Source organism: Rhinoraja longicauda, chromosome 6, assembly GCF_053455715.1.
Source record: "Rhinoraja longicauda isolate Sanriku21f chromosome 6, sRhiLon1.1, whole genome shotgun sequence".
NCBI classification, from domain to species: domain Eukaryota; kingdom Metazoa; phylum Chordata; class Chondrichthyes; order Rajiformes; family Arhynchobatidae; genus Rhinoraja; species Rhinoraja longicauda.
In genome coordinates this window covers 74,084,127-74,108,434 of record NC_135958.1, presented here as the reverse complement: position 1 = coordinate 74,108,434, position 24,308 = coordinate 74,084,127, and positions in this window count along the sequence as shown.

Here is a 24,308-nt window from a genome sequence, read left to right as displayed (position 1 = left end):
CATTGTGAGGAGCTTCAGGAACACGTCTGTTCAAGGTCCACATTTCTGTGCAGGGCCTTGAATGTGCTCACATGTCAGTCAAACACAAGTACACTTCTATCGCTAGTCACTCAAAAGCTCAGCAGGACGACGGCTGATGTTTTGGGCGTGAACCCTTCTTCAGACTGAAACGTCACCCATGCTTTATCTGCACAGATTCTGCCTGACCCACTGAGTTATTCGAGCATTTTGTGCCTGTCTTCCGTAAGTGAAAACATCTCATCATTACAGCTTAGAAACACAGAAACATAGAAAAATAGGTGCAGGCGTATTCGGCCCTTCGAGCCAGCACCGCCATTCAATATGATCGTGGCTGATCATCTAAAATCAGTATTTATTCACAAAATGCTGGAGTAACAAAATTCACATTTTGACCCAGACTCGCTGTTCACATTTTGACCCAGACTCGCTATTAAGAATTTCTCCTTAAGGTATGTCCACTCTTCGATGAGAGTTTAGCAACAGGCTCTCTCGCTGTTCCCCCTCTGTGATTTCTCCTGCCCTCCTGCACTACGACCACATTTTGACCCACACTCGCTATGCTGAGTTACTCCAGCATTTTGTGAATAAATACCTTCGATTTGTACCAGCATCTGCAGTTATTTTCTTCCATCTAAAATCAGTATCTCGTCCCTGCTTTCTCCCCATATCCCTTGATTCCTTCCGCCCTAAGGGCTAAATCTAACTCTCTCTTGAAAACATCCAGTGAATTGGCCTCCACTGCCTTGTGTGGCAGAAAATTCCACAGATTCACAACTCTCTGGGTGAAAAGGTTTTTCCTCATCTCAGTCCTAAATGGCCTACCCCTTTTTCTTAAACTGTGACCTCTGGTTCTGAATCAATTGTTAGCATCGATTGCTTTTCAGAGATAAAACAACTTTTATAACACAATCAAAAATTAAATTTGACTTGTTTTGTTTTACACTTAAATTTTTATTGATTTTTCGCAGAGATATATACAAAACAGTACAACACCATCAACATAAATAAAATAAAATAAGAAAACAAAAATAGAATAAAACAGTGTGGTACACTTACCAAATAAAAAATAAAAAATTAACAATGATTGGTTAACTGGAGATATTTCAATATTCGCACAAACATACCATCTGGTTCTATATAACATCATCTTCCAATATCTAGCTGGGCATTTATCTAGTTCGTGTCATGGCTCAAATTTAGAACTGAGATGAGGAAAAACTTTTTCAGTCAGAGAGTTGTGAACCTGTGGAGTGCAGGAGGAAACCGGAGCACCCGGAGAAAACCCACAAGGTCGCAGGGAGAACGTACAAACTCCATCGCTAGAGGCAGGAAACATGTTCCCAATGTTGGACACGTTAGAGGCAGGAAACATGTTCCCAATGTTGGGGGAGTCCAGAACAAGGGGCCACAGTTTAAGAATAAGGGGTAGGCCATTTAGAACTGAGATGAGGAAAAACTTTTTCAGTCAGAGAGTTGTGAATCTGTGGCATTCTCTGCCTCAGAAGGCAGTGGAGGCCAATTCTCTGAATGCATTCAAGAGAGAGCTAGATAGAGCTCTTAAGGATAGCGGAGTCAGGGGGTATGGGGAGAAGGCAGGAACGGGGTACTGATTGAGAATGATCAGCCATGATCACATTGAATGGCGGTGTTGGCTCGAAGGGCCGACTGGCCTCCTCCTGCACCTATTGTCTATTGTCTATTGTCTATAACGATCCATTTGACTTGTGATGTTTGCATCAGAGTTTTCTCCATTCCTGATGAGTTACTGTCTCTCAAGACCGAAAGCTGGGGTTGTTGACCACTTTGTAACTTTGTAACGTAGTCAGCGCCCTCTGCTTGGCGACTCTATGCACGCTCTGCGTGTGGTACGCCATACAAAGACTCTCACTGTGACATGTCCCATGTGATAATAAACTATCAATCAACAATTAATCAAATATTCCAGTCTATTTTTTGCCGTGTTCATCAGGATAGATTAAGACAAGTGCCACGAGGTGGAATCTTCTGCCCGTGGGCGGCACGGTGGCGCGGAGGTGGAGTTGCTGCCTCACAGCGCCAGAAGCCCAAGTTCGATCCTGACCTCGGGTGCTGCCTGTGCGGAGTTTGCACATTCTCCCCGAAGCCAAGTCAATGGGTATTTTTAAGGCAGAGAGACTTGATGAGTACGGGTGTCAGGGGTTAAGTGGAGAAGGCAGGAGAATGCGGTTGGGAGGGGAAGGTAGATCAGCCATGATTGAATGGCAGAGTAGATTGATGGGCCGAATGACCTAATTCTTCTCCTATCACTTATGATTTTATAACCTTGACTCTTGACTCTTTCCAAATTCAGCATTAAACAGGATGCTGAATAACATCAGAGTTTGCACGCTTGCTTATCACGGGGTGCAGTGCTTGAAGTGAATGGTTCACCACCACATCCTCCATTTTGATTAACGATGGGCAATAAATGCCAGCTAGCCTTGCCACCGATACCTAGATCTCAAAAATAAATCTAAACTAACCTTGGATCATTTTAAAGAACTAAATTTCTTTGAGAGGGAAATAAAGATCAATTGGGGCGTAAAAGGTTCTGAGAAGGTGTGACAGAATGATGCTGAGAGAGTGGTTCATCTGGCTGAAGAATGTTTAAGATGGGGACATTTTTAGGAACTGCCCTTGGGGCTGAGATAAGGAAGAATTTTTTACTCAAAGGATTGTAAATCTTTTGCATTTTCTTTCACTCTGGAAGGCCTAATATCTGTTTTAAATGTATAAAAGACTACATTTATGTCACCTAAATCCACTTGCTTGGTATATTTTGAAGCAATATCCTTGGTTAAATTATTTATGGGTAGTTAACATTTTATAAACATCAAGGCATCTCTTTAAACTTTGTGCATCCTAGTATCACAAATCTGATTAAGTTTAATCAAAACCGCGATTTAAAATGTCCAAATCATTACAAAATATATCTTAGTCATAGAGTCATACAGCATGAAAACAGGCCATTTGGCCCAACTTTCCCATACCGACCAAGATGCCCCATCTACACTAGTCCCACCTGCCTGGGTTTGGCCCATATCCTTCGAAACTTTTCCTATCCATGTACCTGTCCAAAGATAGACACAAAATGCTGGAACAACTCAGCGGGACAGGCAGCATCCCTGGAGAAAAGGAATAGGTGACGTTTCGGGTCAAGACCCTTCTTCAGACTAAAGTTTGTACGTTCTCCCCGTGACCTGCGTGCATTTTCTCCGGGCGCTCCGGCTTCCTCCCGCCCTCCAAAGACATGCAGGTTTGCAGGCTAATTGGCTTTTAGCCAGCATCTGTACCCCTTTGAATCAGACAAGATTAAAAATCAGACAGGAATCCCCGCCCTTTGCAGGTCTTCCTGCAAATTCCATCCATTCTGCCTTCAAACCACGGAGAGGAGCAGAGTTGGGCCATTCGCCCTTCAAGTCTACTCCGCCATTCAATCATGGCTGATCAATCTTTCCCTCTCAACCCCATTCTCCTGCCTTCTCCCCGTAATCCTTGACACCCGTACTAATTGGCCCCAGTGCGCGCAGGTTCGTGCTGGAGTGTGGCGATCGCCGGTCGGCGCGGAAGTGCCCGTTTCCGCGCTGCGTCTCTAAACTAACCTGAATGACCCATTAAGTGAAGGAGAGGACGGAGGGAGGGGTAAAACAAATGCAGATTCCGCCCTCCTGCTGCCTGATCCCCACCCCCAGTTATTCACACGGATACGCCAAACTGTTGAATAGCATAAAGTTCTAGTGATGTGCACTAGTTCTCACAATATTGTTGCCTGACCTAGATGAAGTCTCTGATTCACCATTATGTTGTCCACAGTCATTGTCAGCACTTTGTTGTGAATTTGAATGGCGTATTGAATAGAAGTGATCGCAAAGTGGCACACGCTCCCTCTCCTGAACACTGAACACCGAAACAAGTCTGGCTTGGTTCTCGTGATGGCATTTGCCATTCTCTAGCACCAGACTGAAGCTTGCTACATCTGCATCGAGCTTTGACACCTTTGCCATCGGGGGACTGCTGCTGAATGTGACACGTGGAATCGAAATGGACCTCCAAATCATACACTGCACCTGTATGTACCCCAAAACGCTGGAGTAACTCAGCGGGTCAGGCAGCATCTCAGGAGAGAAGGAATGGGCGACGTTTCGGGTCGAGACCCTACTTCTCTGAAGAGATAGACAAGTTTGATGAGAACAGGTGTCAAGGGTTACGGGGAGAAGGCAGGAAAATGGGATTAAGAGGCAGAGATCAGCCATGATTGAATGACGGAGTAAACTCGAAGGGGCAAATGGACTAGTTTTACTCCTTTAACTTGTGAAGGAATGGGTGACGTTTCGGGTCGAGACCCTTCTTCTTTGAACCTACCTTTGTCTCGCCCCCCTGACATCAGTCTGAAGAAGGGTCTTGACCCGAAACGTCACCTATTCCTTCTCTCCTGAGATGCTGCCTGACCCGTTGAGTTACTCCAGCATTTTGTGATACCTTCGATTTGCACCAGCATCTGCAGTTAGTTTCCTACTACTGCACCTGTATGTGTTTGTACGGATCACAGCCATTCCCTCTTAGCATAAGTTCACGTGTTCATAAATTCTAGGAGCAGAATTAGGCCATTCGGCCCATCAAGTCTACTCTGCCGGACTGGTGCTCGGATAACAACCTGTCCCTAAATACCACTAAGACCAAGGAGCTGATCATCAACTTCCGTAGGTCACATAACGGGGAATATGCCCCGATCTCTAGCAACGGGGACAGTGTGGAGAGAGTGTCCAGCTTCAAGTTTCTGGGCACTCACATTTCGGAGGACCTAACATGGTCCAATAACACTGCTGCTCTGGTCAAGAAGGCACAGCAAAGAATGTTCTACCTAAGAACACTGAAAAAGTCTGGTCTACCCCAACAGCTGCTGACGACCTTCTACCGCTGCACCATAGAGAGCATCCTAACACATGGCATCCCTGTGTGGTACCTCAGCTGCACGGAGGCAGAAAGGAAAGCTCTACAGCGGGTAGTCCATAGAGCCCAGAGGGCCATCGGAACACAGCTACCAGACTTGGAGGGCATCTACAACACACGATGCCTCAGAAAAGCCACCAGCATCCACAAAGACTCTTCACACCCCTGCAACAGTCTGTTCGAACTCCTTCCATCGGGCAGACGATACAAGGCCTTCTACGCCCGCACCTCCAGACTCAGGAACAGCTTCATCCCCAGGGCCATAGCTGCTATGAACCGGTCCTGCTGAGCCGGATGGTCACAACGCATAGATCAACTTGCACTTTATCCTGTCTAAAACTGTTATAATTGTTTCGTTGGGTTGCTGTTGTCTAAATGAATTAAATTATTGCATCGTATGGGAGGCGCATTCCCAATCTCGTTGTACCCCTGGGTACAATGACAATAAAGATATATTGTATTGTATTGTATTGTATTGTATCATGGATGATCTACAACTTACTGAAGCCAATTAACTGACAAACCTGTACGTTTTTGGAATGTGGGAGGAAACCGGAGCATCTGGAGAAAACCCACGCAGGTCACGGGGAGAAGGTACAAACTCCGTGCAGGCAGCACCCGTAGTCAGGAGCGAACCCGGGTCTCTGGCGCTGTAAGGCAGCAACTCTACCGCTGCGCCACCGTGTATTTAGGTATTTCAATATTTATGTATTCGCAGCAGCAAAAATGTAAAGTGAACATTTCCCAAGTCTACACAAGTTTTTTTTCCAAGTTCTATACCTGGGTAAACGGTAAAAAGCACTCTAAGAGAATACTGTTCATGTAAGTTCACAAGTTCACAAGTTCACAAGTTAAAGACTAAGTAAAATTAGTCCATTCGGCCCATCGAGTCCACTCTGCCATTCAATCATGGCTGATCTCTGCCTCCTAATCCTATTTTCCTGCCTTCTCCCCATAACCCTTGACACCTGTTCTAATCAAACTTGTCTATCTCTGCCTTAAAAATATCCACTGACTTGGTCTCTGTAGCACTCTGTTCCACAGATTAACTACCCTCTGACTAAAGAAGTCACCTCCTTTCTAAAAAAGCACCCTTTAATTCTGAGGCTATGACCCCCTGGTTCTAGACTCTCCCTCCAGTGGAAACATCCTTTCCACATCCACTCTATCTATGCCTTTCATTATTCTAGAAGTTTCAATGACGTCTTCCCCTCAACCTTCTGAACTCCAGCGAGTACAGGCCCAGTGCTGTCAAGCGCTCATCATATGCTAACCCACTCATTCCTAGAATCATTCTTGTAAACCTCCTCTGGATACTCACCAGAGCCAGCACATCCTTCCTCAGGTATGGGGTCCAAATCTGCTCACAGTACTCCAAATGCGGCCTAATCATTAGGTGAAATATGTCAGCAAAATACTTGCCAAAAATGAGTAGATGATAATCATAACTGGCATCCAGGCACTCAGAAACATGCGCAAAATTGCTCCAATATGCATTCACACTATTTTCAACATTGCAACATGTTTAGTTTGGCATTATTTAGATTAGTCTAGAGATTCGGCGTGGAAACAGGCCCTTCGGCACATCGTTCCCCGCACACTAACACTATCCTACACACACTAGAGACAATGTTTACATTTGTGCCAAGCCAATTCATGGACAAACCTTTACGTCTTTGGAGTGTGGGAGGAAACTGAAGTTCTTGGAGAAAACCGAAGCAGGTGACGGGGGAGAATGTACTAACTCTGTGCTGACAGCACCTGTAGTCGGGATCAAACCCGGGTCTCTGGCGCTGTAAGCGCTGTAAGGCAGCAACTCTTCCCCTGCACCCGTGCAGCCATCTTTTTTTTAGTCTGAGATCTCACACAAAGTTCCTGGGCTAAAACTTTACCTGAGAAAAACAAATCAGGGTACCAGTTTACTATTTCATCCTGATGACAGGACCTTCAGCGAACCCTCCAGAGATGCTGCCTGACCTGCTGAGCTGCCCCAGCGCTTTGTGTGTCCTTTTGTGTATTAACCAGCAATTAATCTGCTGTTCTTTCTTTGTGCATCTTCAGAGTATTAGCCAGCATCTGTACCCCTTTGAATCGAGCGAGATTAATAATCGAACATGAATCCCCACCCTCTGCAGGTCTTCCTGCAAGTTCCATCCATTTTGCAGAATTAAGCCATTCGCCCTTCAAATCCGCCATTCAATCACATGGTTTCCTCCCACACTCCAAAGGCGTACATGTTTGTAGGTTAATTGGCTTGGTATCAATATAAATTGCCCCTAGTGTGTGTAGGATAGTGTTAGTGTGCGGGGATCGCTGGTCGGTGCGGACTCGGTGGGCCGAAGGACCTCTTTCAGCGCTGTAACTCTAAACTAAAAACTAGGTGTCAATAGAAGCAATTGCTTGTCAATGTCAATGACCACCCATCAACGTCAATGGCCATCTGTGGTGAAAATACCAGCCACGTTCTTATGATGTCGCTTACAGTGGGGAGGTTACATAAAAACAGTTTATTTTTGGCCCAAGACAGCTTTTTTTTCTGTTTGTCAATTTCCAAAGTGACTTTTAAGTGGTCCTCTAGTTCCCGTTCACAATTGCATTATAATCTATTTGACCCAAGTAATATAAATAGTGCACCTAAGTCATCAATCATGTCACATCCAGTTGCTGTTATGGAAAATTGGCACAAACAGCTGGGGTAACTCAGCGGGTCAGGCAGCATCTCTGGAGAAAAGGGAAAAGGGTCGAGATCCTTCTTCAGACTAAAGCTTTTTGTGTCTATCTTCAGTTTAAACCAGCATCTGCAGATTCTTCCTACACATTTCGTCTGCTCCACTTGCGAAATATCCTCCAGGTACGCCTACTTTGAAGACGTTCGTCTCCTCTCTCCAACGAGAGCCCTGCTGCCCCCCCTCTCTCTGCTCCCCCTCTGTAATTCTATATCTCTCTACTTCACCGTCTACAACTCTTGTTTCTCTCTCCCCTGACACTCAGTCCGAAGAAGTGTCTCGACCCGCAACGTCACCCATTCCTTCTATCCAGAGTTACTGCAGCATTCTGCGTCTATCTTTAGTCTAATTTAGTTTTGATCAGAGATACAGCGTGAAAATGGGCCCTTCGTCCCACACAGTTCACACCGGCCAACCATCGCCCGTATAGTAGTTCCGTCCTGGACACGAGGGGAAATTTTGTGGCTGCCAATTACAATACAATACGTCTTTATTGTCATTGTACAGCGGTACAACGAGATTGGGAATGCGCCTCCCATACGATGCAATAATTTAATTAGCTAGTCAGTATTAATTTAAACAACCCAATGAAACAAATTGTAACAGTTTTAAAACAGAATAAAGTGCAAGTAGATCTGTGCCGGTTCACTGTGCGATGTGACCATCCGGCTCAGCAGGACCGGTTCATAGCAGCTATGGCCCTGGGGATGAAGCTGTTCCTGAGTCTGGAGGTGCGGGCGTAGAAGGCCTTGTATCGTCTGCCCGATGGTAGAAGTTACAAAACCTGCACGGCTTCGGAGCGTGGGAGGAAACCGGAGCGCCCGGAGAAAACCCGCGCAGGTCACGGGGAGAACGTGCAAACCCATAGTCAGGATCGAACCCGGGTCTCTGGCGTTGTGAGGCAGCAACTCTACCGCTGCGCAATTAGTTGAGCTAATTTAACGCCAAATAGCAACTTAACTCATGAAAGTAGTGGGAAAAGAACCGCTGCAGCTGGAAATCTAAAATAAAAAAGCGGAAAATGTTGCCTGGCCTTCTGAGCATTTGAGGTATTTTTTTTGTGGGGTTTTTTTTGTGTGGTCGTTTCATGCAATTTGGGGGGAAAAATGCACTCACTGCGGTCGGCTTCCTCAGCGTGAAATTGCCAGCTGCCCGTTGAACAATCTTCTATACATTTAATCCCTTTGACTTCAATGGAACGAGGCACAAGTAGGGAAGAACAGCTGGCAATTGCCGTTCAACCATTTAGCACCAACAACCAAAGGCCGATACTTACCCGGGCTGCTCATTATACACTTTCACCACGCGCTGTTAATCTTCAGTTTAAACTTAGCTTTACTTTAGATCTCTGCCATTCCTTATTATTAGTTTCTCTATTCATTTCCATGACTTGCTTTTGTCAAGCTTTCCCATGTGCTGGATTATTTCGAGGCTACATTCTTTCCTACGAGTGAGGTTGTACCGTCATCAGGACAAAGCATCAGAGGCCGTGTGGACTTTCCCACAACCGCGCAGAGTTTTATGTCCCAAACTCTCCATCTTTTCCCAACGTCCTGGCGGCATAGAGGGAGGTTGTTCGGTCCGTCGAGTCTTTGCTGGCTCATAAGACTGGGCCCTAAGATAGAATTAGTGTACGGGAGATCGCTGGTGGTCACGGACACGGCCAAGGGCCTGGCTCCACACTGTATCTCAAAACTAAACTGAATAAGGCAGAGGAGCAGAATTAGGCCATTCAGCCCATCTAGTCTGCTCCGGCAATCGATCATTGCTGATGTGTTTCTCCCTCTCAACTAATGGGTGCCAACTATCTCACTCCCAAATACAGGGCGAGGTGACGTCACCTCCTCGCGCTCCACGTGACCTCACCCAGCCAGCGGCCACGTGCTCCCGCTCCACCAATGGCGGCCGCCCGGGCCAGGAGGCGGGTTGTTACGCAACCTCCGTTAGGCCTCCGCACCTACACTGTCTGCACCTACACTGTCCAGACCTACACTGTCCAGACCTACACTGTCCGCACCTACACTGTCTGCACCTACAGCGTACGGGCCTACAGCGTCTGAGCCTACAGCGCCCCCCTGGGCCTAGTACGGGACAAGGGCGGTCCCTTACAGGACAAACCAATTTAGCCCAATATATGGGATGTCCCGGCTAATGCGGGACAATTGGCAGCCCATTCCCTGTCTTCTCTTCATAATCTTTGACGCCCTTATTAATCAAGAACCTATCAATCACCGTCTGTGGCAATGAATTTCAGATTCACCACCCTCTGGCTGAAGAAATTCCTCCTCATCCCTATTCTAAAGGTACGTCCTTTTATCCTGAGGTTGTGCTCTCTGGTCTTAGACTCTCCCACAACTGGAAACAGCCTCCCTACATCCACATCTGCTCTATCTAGGCCTTTCATTATCCAATCAGTTTCAATGAGATCTTCCCTCATCTTTCTAAACTCCCAGTGGGTGCAGGCCCAGAGTAATGAGACACTCCTCACACGTTAACCCAAACATTCCTAGTAGCAGAAGGATCTTGACCCGAAACGTCACCGATCCATGTTCTGCAGGGATGCTGCCCCGACCTGCTGAGCTTAGTTTTAGTTTAGAGACTCAGTGCGGAAACAGGCCCTTCGGCCCACCGAGTCTGCACCGACCAGCGATCCCCGCAACACTATCCTACACACTAGGGACAATTTACCATTTTACCAAAGACAATTAACCTACAAACCCACACGTCTTTGGAGTGTGGAAAATGAAACACCCGGAGAACAGCCTTGCAGGTCACGGAGATAACGTACAAACAAACTTTGTACAGACAGCACCCGTAGTCAGGATCGAACCCGGGTCTCCGGCGCCTTAAGGCCACCAGTTACACCAGCACTTTGGGTCCTTTGTTTTAAGCCAGCGCCTGCAGTTCCTTGTTTCAACAGGAATGGGGACAATGCGCAAACTACATTGAGATAACAATGGAGGTGAGCTTTAAACCTGGAGCTTTGAGGAGGCAGTCTACTTGCTAGATTACCTTGGCACCCTGTTTTAGGTATTCTCCCCCAGAGGCCTTGGTAGCCAAGTGCACAAGCAGGTCCGAGATACACTGCAAAACCGCACTGAATAAATGCCCTTGTATGTTGAGGAGAGGAACTGCAGGTGCTGGTTTAACGTTTATGGAAGAACTGCAGATGCTGGTTTAAATCGAAGGTAGACACAAAATGCTGGAGTAACTCAACTCAGCGGGACTGGCTGCATCTCTGGAGAGAAGGAATAGGTGGCGTTTCAGGGCCAGAACCTTCTTCAGACTCTTTTAACCAGCTTACAAGCAACGGTATGGATATTAATTTCTCTAACTTCAAGTAACCCCCCACTCCCTCCCTCCCTAGTCGTGGGACTAGCTTTACTGTCGTCCTGTTGACTTCCACTGTCTGTGTTATCACCTATCCCACAGCCAACAATGGACCATTGTGGGCTCTGCTTTTTCCTTGATTATTGTTGCTTGACCTTCCATTCACTTGTCCTAAGCAACGTCCGCATCTGTCGTCTCTGATTCTCCCCTGACTCTCGGCCTGAAGAAGGGTCCCGGCCCGAAACATCGCCTGGTCCTTCTCTCCGGAGATGCTGCCTGACCCGCTGAGTTACTCCAGCCTTTTTTGTAGTCTTATATTCGGCCTTGTCTGTTGTCCAGTTTTGGGACCAATTCAGCTCTTGCACGACACACGCTGGTCATTTCAGGCAAGTGCAACCGTCGGCTCCTGAGCTGGTTGTTGTGTGATTTGACAGCATGAAGCGGTTCAAAAAGCCGAACTTGTTCCATCTGGATCCCGTTTTCCCCTCCTCCCCCCTCCCCCCTCCCCCCCCCCCCCCCCCCCCCCCCCCACGGCTGGGACGTGAAAGCATTCGGAGAGAGAGCACCAGCCGTACCAGTTCTCGGGCTGACGCCACGATGGATATTCTTATCCCCGGATCACCCAGGATTAATGGGAATAACAGAACGTGGGAGACCAGGCGTGCCGGCACTCGGGACAGCGTTGGAACAACAAGATGGACACAAAATGCTGGAGTACCTCAGCGAGACGGGCAGCATCTCCGGAGAGAAGGAATGGGCGACGTTTCGGGGACGAGACCCTTCTTCAGACTGAGAGTCTGGGGAGAGAGGGTGGTCTAGAGATATGGAGGGGGAAGGTGTAAAAACGAGATCATCAAAGCAGATGGTGCTCAAGGGAATGCAGAATGGTTCATTGTCATAGAGTCATGGAGTCATTGAGTGATACAGCGTGGAAACAGGCCCTTCGGCCCAACTTGCCCACACCGGCCAACATGTCCCAGCTACACTAGTCCCATCTGCCTGCGCTTGGCCCATATCCCTCCCAACCTGTCCTATCCATGTACCTGTCTAACTGTTTCTTAAACGTTGGGATAGTCCCAGCCTCAACTACCTCCTGTGGCAGCTTGTTCCATACGCCCACCACCCTCTGCGTGTAAAAGTTACCCCTCAGGTTCCGATTAGATCTTCTCCCCTTCACCTTAAACCTATGTCCCCCTGGCCCTCGATTCACCTACGCCGGGCAAGAGGCTCTGTGCATCTACCCGATCTATTCCTCTCATGCTTTTATATTAATTTAATATTATTTTATAACTGTTATAATTCTCTTTCCCATGACCATACTGACCTTTTGTCCTCAGCCTCTAGACGTTGCCAACGTGAAGTCACAGACAAACTGGAGGAGTAACACCTCATATCCCTCGTGGGTAGGTTACAACCCAATGGTATGAACATGTTATACTCCAGTGTTAAGTAATGCTCCCTCTCTGCCCTCTGTCTTTCCTAGTGCCTCTTCTATCCCAGTATGGACATATTCCGCGCTTCAAGCCGCGTGCACGACGCGGAGCTTGCGATCCTTTGCCGGGGATCGACTGTGGAGAGCCCCAACCGAGGGGCCTGTGGACTTTAACACCGTGAAGCCCGAAGGTCTCTGGTAAGAAGAGGCCGACTCGGGAGCTCCGTGCAGCGGAGAGTTTCAGTCCATCCCGACGCCGAAGTTTCGATTGTGAGGGCCTTCGGACCAGAGATACTAGAGGAGCAAGATAGACCACTCGACCCTAAAAACCGTAATACGTCACGGCGCCATTTTAGTAGGCAGAAACGTGCAGAAACATTTAAAAAGAAAAATAACAAAAATCTGTGAAGTGATAGATGAGATATATTCTGCATTTTAATGGTATCATCACACATACTTGTCCCCCCAAAACACTGATTGCACTGCGAGAGGCATAGCGAACGGCGTTTTTTTGGGGATTTTTTTTAGATTTAGAGATACAGCGCGGAAACAGGCCCTTCGGCCCACCGAGTCCGCACCGCCCAGCGATCCCCGCACATTAACACTATCCTACACACACTAGGGACAATTATTTTAAACATTTACCCAGTCAATTAACCTACATACCTGTACGTCTTTGGAGTGTGGGAGGAAACCGAAGATCTCGGAGAAAACCCACGGGGAGAACGTACAAACTCCGTACAGACGGCGCCCGTAGTCAGGATCGAACCTAAGTCTCCGGCGCTGCATTCGCTGTAAGGCAGCAACTCTACCGCTGCGCCGCCGTTCTCCCACCGTGTTGCTTACTAAAATGGCGGACGTTACGCTCCTTTGCGTACTACACTTCAGTACAGGTGATTTCGACAGAGTGGTCCATCTTGCTCCTCTAGTATCCTGGCTTCGGACATCGGACCGTCGGCAGCAGCGACTGCGGACGGTTCAACAGCCCCGACCGCGGGTGAACACAAAGAAGGGGTTGATTGAACTTTATTACCTTCCATCACAGTGAGGAATGTGGAATCCGCCGTGGTGGAAGTTTATGTTAGATTTTATTTTATGTGGCCGTGTGTCTTGTAGCTTTTTACTTAGTATGGCTGCAGGGTAACTCAAATTTCACTGTACCTTAATTGGTACGTCACGTGTGGCGGCGCCTAACGGCTGCGGCTCGCTGGCAGTCTGTTTGTCCTTTGTCCTTTTTTTGTTTGTGTGTTGGTGTTGGGGTGTTTTGTTTTGGTTGTGTATGTGTGGGGGGGGTGTATGTGTGGGGGGGGGGGGGTGTATGTGGGGGGGGGGGGGGGGGTGGGGGAAATCTTTCTTTTTTTAGGTCTCTTCCTCTGGGCGAGGCTTGGCCGTGGGGCCTTCCATCGCCCGGTGCGGCTCGGCCGCGGGACTGAACAGTGCCCGGTGCGGCTTGGCCATGGGGCCTTCCATCGCCCGGTGCGACTTGGCCACGGGGCCTTCCATCGCCCGGTGCGGCTCGGCCACGGGACTGAACAGCGCCCGGTGCGGCCGCGGGGCCTTCCATCGCCCGGTGCGGCGTGGCCGCGTGGCCTTCCATCACCCGGTGCGGCTCGGCCGCGTGGACTTTCCATCTCCTTGCGGGGGCTGTGCGGGTCGGTCGCCTCGGTAGGGGTCGAGTTGTCTGTACGTGGGAGGGGCATGGGGGAAGAGAGAGGGGAAGTTTTTGGCCTCCATCACAGTGAGGGGGTGTTTGGAGTCACTGTGATGGAGGTTTGTGTTGGGGTTGTGTCTTGTGTTTTTGTACTGCTGGCTAAGTAATCTCGTTCTGTACGAATGACAAATAAAGCTATTTTGGATTGTGATTTTGAATTTTTTGGATTTTGGAAATTGAATCTTGAATCTTGAATCTGCTTCCCATTATCATCCCGTCCTCCCCCACCCCCCTCCTCTCCCACCTCCATCCCATCCTCCCCCACCCCCCTCCTCTCCCACCTCCATCCCGTCCTCCCCCACCCCCCTCCTCTCCCACCTCCATCCCGTCCTCCCCCACCCCCCTCCTCTCCCACCTCCATCCCGTCCTCCCCCACCCCCCTCTTCTCCCACCTCCATCCCGTCCTCCCCCACCCCCCTCCTCTCCCACCTCCATCCCGTCCTCCCCCACCCCCCTCCTCTCCCACCTCCATCCCGTCCTCCCCCACCCCCCCTCCTCTCCCACCTCCATCCCGTCCTCCCCCACCCCCCTCCTCTCCCACCACCATCCCGTCCTCCCCCACCCCCCTCCTCTCCCACCTCCATCCCGTCCTCCCCCACCCCCCTCCTCTCCCACCTCCATCCCGTCCTCCCCCACCCCCCTCCTCTCCCACCTCCATCCCGTCCTCCCCCACCCCCCTCCTCTCCCACCTCCATCCCGTCCTCCCCCACCCCCCTCCTCTCCCACCTCCATCCCGTCCTCCCCCACCCCCCTCCTCTCCCACCTCCATCCCGTCCTCCCCCACCCCCCTCCTCTCCCACCTCCATCCCGTCCTCTGGCTTCACATTTCACTCCTCCCCTTCTCTCCTTATCTGACAACCTACTATGGTTTCATTTTCGTCTCTTTGTGCCTTTGGTTCTGGTTCTGGTTGATTACTGCGCAAACACCTCATAAGTGGCTATCTATCTCGCGCAGGTCGGAGTAGAGTAGAGTAGCGATTACATTTTGAAGCGGGCCCTTTTGACTAAGTTGTGAAGATCCAGTCGCTCAATCCCCTTTTTTAAACGACTGGACATCGTGTGTGTGGGGTTTTTTTTTAATCAAAAAATTTATTCAATTATTAAAAAAATAATATTTACAATACCTTAAAACAAAACAGAACCCGCCACCATACTACAAGACAAACAAATATACTAAATAAACCACTATACAGCTATGTTACAGTCCTTGTCAAGGGTGCATTCAACCCCCCGCGGTGCCCAGCGGTCCCGGGAATCCTCCAGGGTGCCCGTGGACAGCGCGGGCACGTGTGCGTTGGGTGGTAACATATTCCATTCCCTTATCGTCCTTGGGTAGAGGGCATATTGGTGGCAAGGTTTATTGAAATTTAGCGAACTGATGATGTAGGGAATGGTATTTTGTCTTGTTTCATGGCAGTTGGTGATCTGGGCTGATGGAAGATTTGATGGCGTGATTTTTTGAATCTCTTTGTAAATTGCAAAGAGTCTTAGCCTGATTCTGCGGTGATGTAGGGTATCCCATGCCGAGAGAAGTCGCCAATTGTGCCACTTACTCCACCAATCTACCAGTCAAGACCCCCTCGCCTGTATCCAGCTCACCGGCCAGGCTTTGTTCTGATCCCACCTCTCTTTTTTAAGCTTTCTCCACCCCCTCCCTTCCCCTCTCCCTCTCCCCATTCCCCCCTCACTCTCCCCCCCCCCCCCCCACTACATTCAGTTTGAGGGAGGGTCACAAGACCTCACCCTCCCCTCCACAGCTTCTGCCTGACCTGCTGAGTTACTCCAGTATTTTGTGTCTATCATCGGTATAGTTTAGTTTAGCTTTCGTCTGTTATCACGTGTACCGAGGTACAGTGAAAAGCTGTTGTTTCGTGCCAGCCAGTCAGCAGAAAGACAGGACATGATCACCACTGAGCCGCTCACATGGTACAGATACATAATAAGGGAATAACGTTTAGTGCAAGAAAAAGTCCAGTAAAGTCCGATCAAAGATAGTCCGAGTGTCACCAAAGAGGTGGATAGTAGTTCAGGACAGCTCTCTGGTTGTGGTAGGATGATTCAGTTGCCTGATAACAGCTGGGAAGAAACTGTCCCTGAATCTGGAGGAGTGTGTTTTCATACTTCTGTACCTTTTGCCCAATGGGAGAGGGGAGAAGAGGGAGTGGCCAGGGTGCGACTGGTCCTTGATTATGCTTCTGGCCTTGCCGAGGCAGCGTGAGGTGTAATTGGAGTCAATGGAAGGGAGGTTGGTTTGCATGATGGTCTGGGCTGCGTCCACAATTCTACTAACAATAGGTTAAACCTAAGAGTTTAGGGTTTAGAGATACAGCGTGGAAACGGGCCCTTCCACCCACTGAGTCCGCGCCGACCACCGACCACCCCGTACACTAGTTCTGTGTCCTATGCACGAGGAGCAAAGTACAGTAGCCAATGAACCTACAAACCAGCACGCCTTTGGAGTGCGGGAGGAACCCGGAGCAAGCGGAGCAAACCCACGCGGTCACGGGGAGAACGTGCAAACTCCGTACAGGCAGCGCCCGCGGTCAGGATCGAACCCGGATCTCTGGAGCTGTAAGGCAGCAACTCTACCGCTGCTCCACCATGTCTGTCCTGTAAGTGTCTACACTTTAATAACCCGGGCAGTCATGGCAAATAGAAAATATCTAGGCTCAAACCCAATGCTGCCTGGCACACCATTTTAATATTCTGATTAAATATATCGCAGATGATGAACTCAAACCAAAAGAGAATGAGCTCAAGGGAGAAAGGATGTTGCTGTTTCCAAGTGTAGTTGAAATGTCATTCTATTGACTCTAAAGGCCAATGGTATCATAAATCCTTCTGCCATTGCATTCATGTGATTGCAGTGGTTATAGTATGTTATTGTTTATTGTGGCAGTTTGCAAAGTTTCTGCAGGCGAATCGAAAAGGCATCCTGATCGTGAGTTTGTGAAGAGACCATAACGCAGCAATGATACAAGGAAACTGAGTTAACACAGATCTCTCCATTTCGCCACTCCCCTGAAACGTGGTTGACCTTGCAACAGTTTCTCCCCCCCCTCCCCCCCCCCCCCCCCCCACCCACTCAACTTGTACTGTTGATCACAATGAATGGCGGTGCTGGCTCGTAGGGCCGAATGGCCTCCTCCTGCACCTACTTTCTATGTTTCTATGTTTCTATGTCATACACGTAAGTAAGATACATAACTGCATAAAGATCAAACGTAGACTTAAACAGCCACCACGCCAGCCGATACGATACGGAAAAAGTCACATCTCCGTCGAGGGAGGAGATTGAAAAATCGTTTCCCCCAACACCCCCACCCCCACACCCCACAATAATACAAAAAATAAAGGTATATGGCGAGTCGTAGGCGATGTGCGTTGAGGTAGACGTTTATTGTAAGATTAACAACCGTGACAACCAACGCACCAAACGACAGACAACCATAAATCTTACTGTCTCTCTCGGAGTTCTAAACCAGACTGCTCTGTACCTTTACCTGCGCACCACCTCACCTCTTCTACCAATCAAAGGGTTCGATGGTCTGGACCAATCCCTGTGCCCCTACAGGTACACTAAAACATACAAGTAAACACAGACTAAAGACAACAAAAGAAGAACGGGACGAGACAGGCTGTTGGCGAGGCTGCCATGTACGGTGCCAGCCGGTTCCCCCATTGTCTTACACGGCCATCAATTTGCAGCCAAAACCTTCTTGTGCTGAAGGGTGGGGGGACAGATGCAATTTGAGGCATGTGGCACAGAATGCCCCACTCCTGTAGTGTGGCAGCCTAACACACCCAGGCATGTGACACAGAATGCCCCACTCCTGTAGTGTGGCAGCGTAACACACCCAGGCATGTGGCACAGAATGCCCCACTCCTGTAGTGTGGCAGCCTAACACACCCTGGCATGTGGCACAGAATGCCCCACTCCTATAGTGTGGCAGCCTAACACACCCTGGAATACAATAGCAGGTAATATAAAGTAATCTAAAATACAATAAATTAACAACGGGGTAATGCTGGGTAGACATAGCAATGCAGAACAAAAACGGATGCAATCACAGACGCAGCCCGTTGAAGATCACAGTTGCTGAGGTCAGTGTCGTGCAGAGTTAAAGTACCCGATGATTGCTGGAAAGAATCTTCTCTTGAACGTGGCGGTCTTGGTTTCTTCTTCCCGAGGGGTAGGAGTGAAATGGGAGCGTGGCCAGGGTTTGTGTGAGACTTTGATGATATTGGCTGCCAATATTACCAACGACAAGATGGCGCAGCGGTAGAGTTGCTGCCTTACAGCGCCAGAGACCCGGGTTCGATCCTGACTTGTCTTGTCTGTCCGGAGTTTGTGTGTGCTCCCCGTTGTTTTGTTATTGTGTTTAATTCTGTAAACTGCTCCATTACAGCTACACAACTAATTAACAGAGGCTTTACACTCCAGCCTTGGGTTCCGCCATTTTAATTCAGGATCCTCTTGGCTACTGCCTCATGGGTATTATATCCTCGGTACTGCGCCTCAGGTTCAAATTCTACATTATGCTTCAGACTTAATGCCCCAAAATTAATGCCTTTGTTAACTTATCCATAACACCCGTGGCCTGCGTGGGTTATCTCCGGGTGCTCCGGTTTCCTTCAACACCAAAGACGTACAGGTTTGTGGGCTAATTGGTTGGTAAAATTGAAAATTGTCCCCAGCGTGCGTAGGATAGTGTCAGTGTGTGGGAATCACTGGTCGGCACGGGCTCGGTGAACCAAAAGGCACTCTATTCTGTGTTGTATCTCTAAACTAAACTAAACTGAAACTAAAGACAATATTATGCCTTTCTCCATCACTCCCTCGATCTTATTTTGAAAGTGTTCCATTTCATTACCACTGTGAAGGATAATGGTCTGCCATTCCATTAACTAAGCAATATTAAAAGTTTTATGTAAGCAACAGCAGTCCAAGATCAGATGCCAACAAAACGCAATAGCAGTAAATGGACTTTTGGCCTCCAAACATCCTACATTACAGTAATATCCAGATGGATAAGTTAACAAAGGCATTAATCTTGGGGCATTAAGTCTGAAGCATAATGTAGAATTTGAACTTGAGGCAATTGTGCGTCTTCATAGCTGAGAAACATTGAACTTGTCAAAGCCTTTCAGATGCATTAACTTGAGAATTGTCAATGCTCAGCAGAAAAAAAAACCCTGAGTAATTCAGTATATAAAATTGAATGTCACTAAAACGAAGGAGCTGATTGCGGACTTCAGAAGGGCTAAACATCCAAGGATGTACACGCCACTGGAGATAAATGGGTCTACTGTGGATAGGGTGAGCAGTTTTAAATACTTGGGAGTCCGCATCACAGAGGATCTGACGTGGGCAACGCACATTGCCGCACTGGTGGGTAAGGCAAAGCAGCGCCTTTACCACCTTAGACAACTGAGGAAATTCAGAGTGTCTCTGAGGATCCTTCATTGCTTCTACTCTGGGGCTGTAGAGAGCATCCTGTCCGGCAACATTACAGTCTGGTTTGGGAACAGCTCTGCCCAGGACAGGATGGCCCTGCAGAGAGTAGTGCGTTCGGCAGAACGCACCATGGGAACTACACTCGTCCCCCTGCAGGACCTATACATCAGGAGGTGCAGATCCAGAGCAAGCAAGATCATGAGGGACCCCTGCCACCCCAGTAACGGACTGTTCCAGATGCTACGATCAGGCAAACGCCTCCGCTGTCACGCTGCGAAAACGGAGAGGATGAGACGGAGTTTCTTCCCACAGGCCATCAGGACTGTCAACTTTTATAACCCCAGAGACTACATTTTTGTCGACACTATAGTAACTTATTAACTTTATTTATATGCTGTAACTGTAATTATTTTTTGTGCACAATCCGCAGGCATTGCCACTTTCATTTCACTGCACATCGTGTATGTGTATGTGACAAATAAACTTGACTTGACTTGACTTGACTTGAATAGATGGCTCACATTTCCTCCTGCAACTATTACCAGGTTTTTATATTAAAGGTTTTAAGTGTCAAAATGAAGGTGGGAAATTTGAGAACTTGGAAGAGGTCCAATCCATTGCAGATTGCATATGACAGAAGTAGATTGGGAACCTAGTGTTATCAGGCAACTGAACCATCCTATCACGACTAGAGAGCAGTCTTGAACTACTACCAATTAAACACTATATACACCGATCTGCCAAAACATTATGACCTGATGAGCCAAAACATTACGACCACCTGCCTAATATGCTGTTGGTCCTCCGTGTGCAGCCCCATACGCAGCAGGGTGCGATGCACTGTGTATTGTGACACATTCCTCCCGTGACCACCCCATTAAAATTTTCTGTGACCTGTGCCACAGTAGACCTTCTGTCGCTTTGAACCAGACGGAACAGCCTTCGTTGCCCTCGCGCATCGATGAGCCTTGGGCGCCCAACACCCTGTCTGTCGCCGGTTTGTGGTTTGTCCTCCTCGGACCACTGTCGGTAGGTACTCACCACTGCTGACCGGGAGCACCCCACAAGCCTTGCCGTTTCAGAGATGCTCTGACCCAGTCGTCTGGCCATAACAATTTGGGAGTGCCTGCAACCCTGGAGAAAATGGAAAGGTGTTATTTTGGGTCAGGCTGAAAGAAGGGTCCCAACCCGAAACGTCACCTATCCATGTTGTCCAAATGATTCTTCCCGACTCGCTGTTACTCCAGCACTTTGTGCCTTTCTTTTGTTAACCAGCATCTGCAGTTCCTTGTTTCTGCAAATGAATGACTAGTAGAGTGGATAAGGGAGAACCAGTCGATGTGTTATATCTGGACTTTCAGAAGGCCTTTGACAAGGTTCCACATAAGAGATTGGGGTACAAACTTAAAGCACACGGTATTGGGGGTTCAGTGTTGAGGTGGATAGAGAATTGGTTGGCGGACAGGAAGCAAAGAGTAGGAATAAACGGGTCCTTTTCGGAATGGGAGGCAGTGACTAGTGGGGTACCGCAAGGCTCAGTGCTGGGACCCCAGTTATTTACAGTGTATATTAATGATTTGGACGAGGGAATTGAATGCAACATCTCTAAGTTTGCGGATGACACGAAGCTGGGTGGCAGTGTTAGCTGCGAGGAGGATGCTAGGAGGCTGCAGAGTGACTTGGATAGATTAGGAGAGCGGGCAAATGCATGGCAGATGCAATATAATGTGGATAAATGTGAGGTTATCCACTTTGGCGGCAAGAACAGGAAAGCAGAGTATTACCTGAATGGTGGCCAATTAGAAAAAAGGGTAGATGCAACGTGACCTGGGTATCATGGTGCACCAGTCATTGAAAGTAGGCATGCAGGTGCAGCAGGCAGTGAAGAAAGCGAATGGTATGTTAGCATTTATAGCAAGAGGATTTGAGTATAGGAGCAGGGAGTTTCTTCTGCAGTTGTACAGGGCCTTGGTGAGACCGCACCTGGAGTATTGTGTACAGTTTTGGTCTCCTAATCTGAGGAAATACATTCTAGCCTTAGAGGGAGTACAGAGAAGGTTCACCAGATTGATCCCTGGGATGGCAGGACTTTCATATGAAGAAAGACTGGATAGACTAGGCTTATACTCGCTGGAATTTAGAAGTTTCTACTGAGGGGGGATCTTATTGAAACATATAACATTCTTAAGGGGTTGGAGAGGCTAGATGCGGGAAGATTGTTCCCGATGTTGGGGAAGTCCAGAACCAGGGGTCACAGCTTAAGGATAAGGGGGAAGTCTTTTAGGACCGAGATGAGAAAACATTTCTTCACACAGAGAGTGGTGAGTCTGTGGAATTCTCTGCCACAGAAGGTAGCTGAGGCCAGTTCATTGGCTATATTTAAGAGGGAGTTAGATGTGGCCCTTGTGGCTAAAGGGATCAGGGGATCAGGCAGGTACAGGTTACTGAGCTGGATGATCAGCCATGATCATATTGAATGGCGGTGCAGGTTCGAAGGGCCGAACGGCCTCCTCCTGCGCCTATTTTCTATGTTTCTATGTTTCTAATGACAATGTAGTAATTTAGAAACATTGTATTAGATGTTTTTTTTCCCAAGAATGACATGCACCTGAAAAAGGATCAAAACTCATTTAAAGTGATTCTTTAAGCTATTTAGTTAACCTGTACAGGACAGTCTTTTCTTTTGAAATTCTGCATATTCACACACACACACATATTAATAGTTCCGTTTATTTTGGAGACGCAGTGTGGAAACATGTCCTTCGGCCCACTGAGTCCACTCCTACCATCGATTGGGCGGCACGGTAGCGCAGCGGTAGAGTTGCTGCTTTACAGCGAATGCAGCGCCGGAGACTCAGGTTCGATCCTGACTACGGGTGCTGCACTGTAAGGAGTTTGTACGTTCTCCCCGTGACCTGCGTGGGTTTTCTCCGAGATCTTCGGTTTCCTCCCACACTCCAAAGACGTACAGGTATGTAGGTTAATTGGCTGGGCAAATGTAAAAATTGTCCCTAAATTGTGTAGGATAGTGTTAATGTGCGGGGATCGCTGGGCGGCACGGACTTGGAGGGCCGAAAAGGCCTGTTTCCGGCTGTAAATATATGATATGATATGATATGATTGCCCTTTCACACTTGTTCTATCCTACACACTAGGAGCAATTTGCAGAAGTCAATTAATCTACTTACCCGCACGTCTTTGGAGTGTGGGAGGAAACTAGAGGACCCGGAGAAAAGTGTATGAAGGAACTGCAGATGCTAGTTTAAACTGAAGATAGAAGCAAAATGCTGGAATAACTCAGCGGGACAGGGTTTTGCACTTTGAATAATGGTACCAATAATGGCAGCGGCTGCATGTGTAATACATAGGGTTGCCAAGTTTCTAACTCCCAAATAAGGGACAAAGGGTGATGTCACCACCCCGCGCCCCACGTGACCTCACCCAGCCAGCGGCCACATGCTCCCGCTCCACCAATGGCGGCTGCCCGGGCCGGGAGGCGGGTTGCTAAGCAACCTCCGTTAGGCAAACACACTCGGCTCCGCTCCCTGAACACACTTCAGTAGCCTACAGTGTCCGGGCCTATAGTGTCCGGGCCTACAACGCTCCTCCGGGCCTACAGTGTCCGGGCCTACAGTGTCCGGGCCTACAGCGCTCCTCCGGGCCGACAGTGTCCGGGCCTACAGCGTTCCTCCGGGCCTACAGTGTCCGGGCCTACAGCGTCCGGGCCTACAGCGCCCCCCGGGCCTAATACGGGACAAGGGCGGTCCCGCTCGGGACAAACAAATTTAGCCCAATAAACGGGATGTCCTGGTTAATACGGGACAGTTGGCAACCCTAGTAATACATGCTAATAGAAATTGACTGTGCAGTTGCATAGGTGACATATAAATACTATTGACTATTGACCTTGCTTTGTGTTCACCTGAACTAATGCACAATAGTGCACAGTGCATGGAAAATAGAAGGCAGAGTCTGTTAAAGTGCGGTGCCAATTAGCTGTCAGTTCCCTGATTTACTGACGATTTTTATCATCATCTTTTATTTTATGTGAACGGAGTCTTATTTTTTAACTAGCTTTTTTTTAATAATGTCTAATGGACTTCGTAAACGCTGATGGTCTGTCTGCATTGTGAATCTTGACTGTTTATATCACATTACTTCACCTGACCTCTTCTGCACTGGGCCTCTCTGAGAGGCCAGGCATCACGCGCCATGAAGCGATCACGCTCAGCTTGAAACGTACCGTCTCGTAGCCGGCCGGCCATCCTTGTGACACGGCTCAATATTGCAGGCGTACTTGTGGGCTGATTAATGTTTACAAAAGCGCCTGGATGTAAGAGGGCTAAGTGTTGAGCACGGTGAAAGCAGTGCAGGGACATATGGTGGTAAATAAACACGGTCACGCCATTTGCTGCTGACATGGACATTACTGGCTTAGTGCTCCAGAGATGTCGACTGCACTCCCGCCTTCCAGATGTCAAGTATGCAAACGTGAGGCGCTAAAGGTGAACAGGAAAGGTTCAGTTCAGTTTGGTTTATTGTCGCGTGTACCGAGGTACAGGAATTATCCTGGCGAACGACGATCTATTCGACATTTTGCCTAAACCGCATCTCTTTTGATGTCTCATTTTCACACCGTGCCCTTCCTCGTCTCTGCGTCTC